At 39.2% G+C, this 7,728-nt stretch overlaps 1 long non-coding RNA gene across 3 annotated transcripts in view; it reads right to left on the bottom strand.

Annotated features, from left to right (window-relative positions):
• Positions 1 to 202: 202 nt before the first annotated feature.
• The window catches only part of LOC125326644, a 105,206-nt gene continuing 97,680 nt past the window's right edge, over positions 203 to 7,728 (bottom strand). For all 3 annotated transcript variants that reach the window (XR_007203924.1, XR_007203925.1, XR_007203926.1), the window contains 2 exons: positions 2,249 to 2,313; positions 203 to 1,819 (listed from right to left, as the gene is read on the bottom strand). This is a non-coding gene — a long non-coding RNA (uncharacterized LOC125326644). The remainder of the gene's footprint in view (positions 1,820 to 2,248; positions 2,314 to 7,728) is intronic.

Here is a 7,728-nt window from a genome sequence, read left to right as displayed (position 1 = left end):
GCTGGAAGAAGCAAATTATGGCCTATTTGAGGCAGGAGATGTACACTAGTTGGCTGTGCTAATTCTGGCATCACACTGTAAAACTCACAGTCAAACACCACACTTGCTAACCTCAATCCATACTCTTCCTCACTGTAGAGGAGCAGGGCTGGATCTTGGGTATGCCTTTTCTGTTTGAGGGCAAAGATGCTCACAGACTTGCTTAGAAAAAAGACATAATCTTTATTTAACAAGGAGTTCATATTAACATCATTAGCAGTGTAGCTCTTGTTTTGAGCCTTTGAAAGCAGCGAACAACTTGGTCAGCAGCCCATGTCCAGCACTAAAGAGAATTAATTCCTCTTTTTATTTATATGGGAAATACAGTCTATGCAGTTTCTTAGCACTCCTCAGAGCTGTGAGGGGAAATAATGCTTGGAGCTTAGCTGCATACACCTTTAAGTATTTCTAATTGAAAACCACAAAGCATTGTTTTCTCTTTGAGAATCAGTTCCCACTTTGGATTTAGGAAAGAATGCAACACTGAGATAATCTCACTTTTCCCATCATCCTTTCATTCTTCTCTACTCCCTTCGGCTCCTGAGACACAAGGTGACATATCCAAGTACTTGTCCTTCAACAGATTCTTCAGCAAGCAACAGAGCAGAAAGCCCTAATATCTATTCATTTGTAACCTGTCATTCTTAAAGTATTAAGGACAATTGACGTCACATGTCTCAGGTAATTAGAATAGTCAGCCTTTGCTCCACATTTTTAAAGTAAGTGTCTCAAACTCTTAATCAGTACATTTATTGATGTCTTTCAACATATCTGTTTCTTGTCAAGTGTGTGTTAGATTTTTAAAAAATCTTGCATACTGAATTGTGGAGGAGAATTATATTAAAACCCTCTTTCTATTGCTTTTGTAATTAAATAAAATATATTAGTGACAACGTGGTATTTTCCACATTCAGAGTAATCAATCTCTTTTTAATATGGAAAACTGCTCGAAAGCAAATTAATAAACATAAATGTCAGGAGTTACATTTACACAAATGTTTTAGTACTTGTTTTCCTGAGTTTATATTTCCACATCAAGCAATATTAACTATGATAATAGCTAATACCATTTTACAAGCTCTAAGGGGCTCATTAAAAAAGGCTGTTGGATTTCTTCAGCTGTTAGTGATCTTAGCAAGAAAAAGCAGCCATTCTTCACCCCAGAAACCCAAGTCCTAACTTTGGTCACTAACACAGGCTTATGTGATTTTTGTTAGCTACAGGTTCATTTTGTTAGCTTTGGGAGACCTCTAGGACAGGTACACCAAAGTTCAGTGCCCTCTTGCAGCTCAAGCAGTCTCAGCAGACAGTGCTCTCCTGGTACAGCAGGTCGGTATTTGTGAGAAGAACAGTCTTTAGGATTTGATAGGGTGTTGCCTTTATTCTATGGCTATGGCTATAGCGGCTTATCCACAAACAGGTTTCTGAGGCTCACTGTCACATTGCTCATTTCAGCTGACCTTTTCCAGACACTGTTCCCTGGCACCCCTTAACCAACGAACAGGCAAGTCTCTCAATAGCTGTACTATTGTTTTGGTCTGTCTATGCTTTAGAGCAGAGGTTACTCAAACCATTCTGCAAACGAATCTCAGTCTGACTTCATGTATGGGACAGAAGGAATACAAAAGCAATTTGGAGTGGGTTTGGACATGAAGATGGAGTGGGAAAGCAGTTTGGGCAGCAGGAGATTCAGGTCTTTCATTGCCACACTTTTCCTCTGTTAGTCACAGCACACCACAAGCAGAAGAATCTTTCCACAGCAGGGATTTTGCATGAAGAACTGCAACAATGAAGTCAGAACAGTATAAAGAGTAAAGGTGATCTCTCCATTTCTTTGCCAGTGTTTGCCCTTGTGTACTCCACTCTCCAAGACTTTCTGCCTTAGGATGTGGTATATTTCAGTCCCATTAAGGGACTAGTTTGAACTCTTAAACTGAGAATCTTGTCTTTTAGTTCAGGTATTTCTTTTTTTTCCAAATTTGACAATAAATTAATAGCAAAGGATAGAGAGGAATATATAGTGATAAAACAAAAATTTAGGGATAGCCTGATGTTGTCACCATCTCCTAGATGTCTCTCAACCACAGGATCTTACCCTGTGGAATAAGCATTGTAGAAAGACTGAGAACAACATGTAGACATAGATCCCTTAAATGGAATTTGTGCAGATTATTTGCAGATCCAGCTTGATGGAAGAAAAAGGGGTTACCTCCAGTAGCTCTTCCTTTCTTTGGCACTCTCTTGCCTGTACATCATCTTCTTCAGTTGTGCAGGCTGTAGTGACAAGAAAAACAGGAGAGAAATTCAAGTGGATGGGGTGAAATCCAACCTGAGCCTTAGTGCATGCCCCGCTCCCATGGGAAAGCTGCTTGCTTATAATAAGAGAGCTCTTTATATGTAAGGGCTGGGCACATGATTCACTACAGGAGATACAAAGGAATATGTTTGAAGTATGCTTATCAAGAGTTCCCCTTCTGGTGAATTTTTCCTCTCTTTCCTTCATCTAACTTCTCTTTAGGACTTGGATTAAGTTAGAACAGGACTGTGAGAATGCAGGGGAGAACTCCTTACTGAGGAATCTGTGCCTGCCGTGCAAGCAAGTGTATGACAGAATACACTGCAGGCCTCAAATGAACCCCCAGGTTCATCAAAGAGTGGAAGATCCATGGGGTGTAAGGCAGCTGGAAGTGTGGTAAGTGCTGTGAGTGCTTGCTCTTTCAAAACGTGTGTGTTTGTGTCTCTCTTTGCTGAGCAGAATAACCTGATCACAGACAGACCATTAGGTCTGTCCAAGCAGCACAGCATTGTGGTTGTTTTGTAGTAATGACAGCTCTCCAGTTCCAAAAAGCAAAATGAAGTCTTCCTGTGGGTGGTTATCTCCATCAGCCACAGAGATATATCTCAGTACCGCAGTATGTTGGGGACCAAAGTGATTCTGAATTGTAAACTTCAATGGCTATTTATTCATAATGGAGGAATTCTCTGATTTACCTTACCTCTCCTTTCCTTAAGAAAGCCCTTGTTTGGAGATGAGACAAACAGCTTTCCTTAAGAAATTAATTGGATCCGCACATACATAATAGTTTCTCCTTTTTGTAACATATTACTCAACATGGAATAATTAGGAATGGAAAGGTTGCACTGAGCAGCAGAAGGACAATACTTACCTCCCACTGAATCATTTCTGCCTCTTTAAAGGATTCATTTCCCAATTACTAAATTTTGAACATAATATTTAACCTTCACCTTCTTTAGTTTGCATGCACTTTAAATATGCCTGATAATTAAGGACTGTTTCTGCATTTTGAAAGTACAGGGCCCCATTCTGGAAATCATTGCTGTTACAAATTATCTCAGAGAGATAATTGATATAAAAATAACTGTGATTGTAATATACTGGCGATTGGATTTAGAGTGTTACCTTCATTCATTTCACTGGAAAGTCCCTACCTGCATCCCTCTGAATGCTTTGAAATTATTTTCTGCGGGTATCTAAACATGCACAAAGTGATGTATTGCTATGTTTATCGCTCTGTTAGTTCACCAAGATACACTTCAGCTGAGCTGCAAACTCAAAATCTTGCCATAGGAGAAGATAATTGACTTGTGCTTTTGTGGCTTATGGTGTCACCACACCCTTCGACACAATTCCAGCTCTCTCTTGAATGGATGTTAATCTATTCTTACTCTAACTGTTGATTTAATGTTGATATAATATCTATCTATACTTTTCTTTCCCAAGAAGACACTTTAAAATTCAGTTATGATAGTAAATATTGTTTCAACTTGAGACTTTGTGACTCCATGGAAAGTAACATCTGAGTGAATTTTTTTATAGATTTTGGCTTTCTAAAACATATAATATTTTATCAAGAGGAAAAATATTGATACTGGCTCTGTTCAAACTTTTATTTCAGGATTGGGACAAAAGAAACTTGATTTCATAAAAATGTGTAGTGCAATTTTATCATCTATTAAAAGCCATAAAATATATCTAGATTATAAAGAGCGTAATAATATATGTAATCTATATATAATCTATAATAATTTATATCTAGATTATTAATATATATCTAGGTTACACTTTTTCAAAACTGAGATTGCATAGACTGGATCTCTTTTTCTTCAGTTACATAGCAACAAAAATGAGCTATTACGTGCACTACATCTCGTCAAAGTTCAGAATGAAATTGCTCTGAATCCCAGAACTAAAAAGGGGCCAAAATGGAAGCCAGAGAATCAGGCCTTAGCTTTACCCCAGTATGAGTCTGTTGACTTAACAGCAGCTCAAAGCTTTAGAGAATGGGCTCCCCCCCAGGCAGGAGCTTTTTCACATAGAATTTAGGAAGGAGGTAGGATGGGAGTTTGAAACCTTCCTTCTTGGTTAGAGAACTGGCTGTGTTTGAAGTTAAAAGGGACACTGTTCTTCACTCCTGATCTAGACGGCTCCTGAGTAGAGCAACTAGGTGTAAGATTTTAACTCAAGATGGCAGAAAGCAAGCAGGAGCAATTGCTATCCTAACTTAACTCCTCGCCCCCTCTCAACTGGTGAGTATCTCTGAAGCAGAGATGGGAAGAAGTTACAGTGCCAGGTCTGAATCTGAGCTTTATTTGGCCCAGAAATAGATTTTAGGCTAAAATATAATATTGTCCCTTTGACCAACCACAGGTGGTATGGTAAAAATGAGCTATGGTATGTTACAGTTCACGTTCTTGCTGGGGCAGATCCAGCTTGGATGTCTAGAAAGCACAAAGCACACTGGAGCTGTAGCCACAACAAATAATGAGTGGGTTGGTGTGAACATTTTTATCTGCAGTATGTATTAATTGTTCTTTACTTCCTGACAGGAGAAGATGAGCACAGCTGAAAAGAGAGGAATGTTAGAGTATGCCTGGGGAAATGCAGAAAGCTGAAAGGTAAGGCCTTGTGCTCTTAATAACCATTATAATAAATTAGCATATGCTACAAATAATGCATCAGAAAAAGGAAAAAAAGAAGCTGTCTTGTAAAGCAGGACATAATTCTGCGACATGTCTACTCTCTCTAGATAAAGGTTTCAATGGTTTTCCCAAGAAGAAGCTTTATGCAAATGCATACTGTCATGTGAATCAGATTAAGGGAAGAAAGACTATTTATGCATGAAATCCAAACATGTTTCTGGGGAAAGGAGAAAAGAAATAAACTCTTTCTTTCACCTCAAATACAATATATGTGCAATGATTAAAAAGAAATGAATGTGTCACTTCTATTACTGACACTAAGTGATTTCCCACTAACAATTAGCATGAATCATAGTGATAAAAAACTGAGATGGAAAAGATCTATTAGAACACCCAGTCCACCTCCCTGTAAGTACAGGAATCTCCCTGACAATTTCTACATGAAGCAGTTCACTGCTCAATACTTCCATGTTTTCATCAGTGCCACTTCACGTAGGCATTTGCTAAGATGACTTTACAACTTCAACATCTGTTCTTCACCTGAAAAAAAGAATTACATCAATTTTGATCTTCCAGAACAACATCCTTCTGGAGAGACTTGTGGTCTTGGAACTTTAAATATAATGGGTTGTCTTTGCTTTCATGAGCCACAGAAGACGTACAAATTGTTCCTGTGTTCAACAGCAGCATAGAAAGCAAGCAAAAGAAGACACTTGGCTTCAGTGAAATAAAATATTGTAGCCAAAGAATTTTGGGTAACACAAAACTGGACTCCACTCAGTGGAAGAGGCACGCATGGAGGTGTTCGTGGTTGCCAGGTTTTGGGGCTTGTCCTATGCCATGTTTACCCAGAGGGTAGACTAGAACAAGGTTAGGCTTCCTCAGATTGCTCCCATTAGGGTATAGCCCCCAGAATAATTTGTTCCTGCTCCCTTTTCTCCCCTACCGGTCCCTTCTGCTGGTCTGCGTGGGAATCAATGACACACATCTGACTGTGCTAGCTCTGCTCCCATCGAGGATCTCTCAAGCAGAGGGCATCTCTCAGTCAGCAGCAGAACATCAGGGCTATGGACCACAGTCTAGCTCTGTAACCAGTGGGCCAAGCTTCAATATCAATTTAGGATCAAGTTGGGTGCTAATTTCTTTTTTAATAGTGTAATAGAGATATACCATTAGAAACAGAATTGTCTCAGAGTGCCTTTGAAGGTAGACAGTGTCTGAAGCAAGCCTGGAAGATAACTCACAGCTTGGCTTGAAAGTCCAGGCAATTGGGTTCATTTCACTGCAATCTCAGTGTACCCACACTAACTGCTTTTTTATCTGAATCTGTTGGTGTTTACACCAGTGTGGTTCTGTAGGCATATTCCATGCACTTGGAAACTGCCTGACCAGATTTGTAGCTGACGTCTATTGACTTTTCCCCACTAATTTCCACAGAAAATAATGTCTCATCCTGAGCATTTTGCATGAAACTGAGGTGCTAGGCTGGACAATTTGCTGGTCATTCCCAGGCACGTCATTACAGTATGATTCAGTTCCTATCAAAGTTGACTGGAAAACTGTCTGCTGACGCCAGGGGCTGCTGAATAGACCCTGTGGAAGTAAAGGCTGCAAACAAGTGTGGAGATAGACAGCCAAATGCTTTTGTAGGAGGTTTTTGTCTTTAAAAAGCTGTGTTTCAGATGTGTGGGGATTCTGTGTTTGTGGCATCCTCCCACATCCCTGCAGAGGCAGCAGCTCCTCTGCAGGAGCTGTTTCTGTCCCAGGAAAGGAGGAACGAAACAAGACCCCTGCATGGGTAACATCAACTACAAGTTTTGCTTTGCTGCCTGTGGCTGAACAGAATTCATGTATATGGAGCCTGGAACAAATGCGAAGGCTGATCAGATGATCCCAGGTAGATAGATTTTTAAAGGATATTGCTCCTCTGAAATGCGTCAATTTGCCCCAAGTGAGCTAAAGTAATTTAGATAAAATTGATCTGCTCATGGCTTTTCTGATTGCTTGTAATGATTTTTCTGGATTACAATGACCTTTAAGTATTACTTGTAACAGCAGCTCTTACAAAATTTTCAGGCAGAAATCTGATTTACTTTTTATTTAAAATAGATAATGGGCATTTAAAAATAAGAGTTCCCCAGTTCTGGCACAGACCCACTCATGGGTGTCCTGATATGTAATTCAGCACAGATCATTTTAAAAACAAGAAGTTTGCTGAACAAATATAAGCTTCCCTCAGCCCAGCATGTCTGTCCCCATGGACCAATGAACTTCCCTGTGACTCAAGATAATTTTAATTCTGCTCTGGACTTTTTCCAGGAAATCAGTAATAATTACTAATTGTATTTTTGTAGGCTAAATGAAAGGATGCATTCTTTCTTTAAATTCTCCCTTAGCTTTTGCAATTAATTATGTTGCTCTTTTGTGTGATTAATCTTTGTCTCTGTATTACAACTTCACTTAATCAAATAGTACTGTGTAGCATGCCAAGGGTTCTTAAGTGTAAAATATTTTCTCCTATTTTAGTGTCATTTTTTTTCTTTTCTGTGCTACTCATATCTCTGCTAAACTTTTATCAACATGATGGTTTATTAAAGAACTAAAGAGTTTTAAAATCATCAGGGGAAATTTGCATGAGATTATTGTGTCTTGGCAAAGCCCCCCTGCCATGTGTGGAGCTACAAACAGATTTTCGCCAGCTGAGGATATGTCCTTACATCACCAACACATATTAAGGCAGTTTTCTGA

The sequence above is a fragment of the Corvus hawaiiensis genome, chromosome 1 (genome assembly GCF_020740725.1).
Source record: "Corvus hawaiiensis isolate bCorHaw1 chromosome 1, bCorHaw1.pri.cur, whole genome shotgun sequence".
NCBI classification, from domain to species: Eukaryota; Metazoa; Chordata; class Aves; order Passeriformes; family Corvidae; genus Corvus; species Corvus hawaiiensis.
This window is presented reverse-complemented; position numbering and strand designations above follow the sequence as displayed.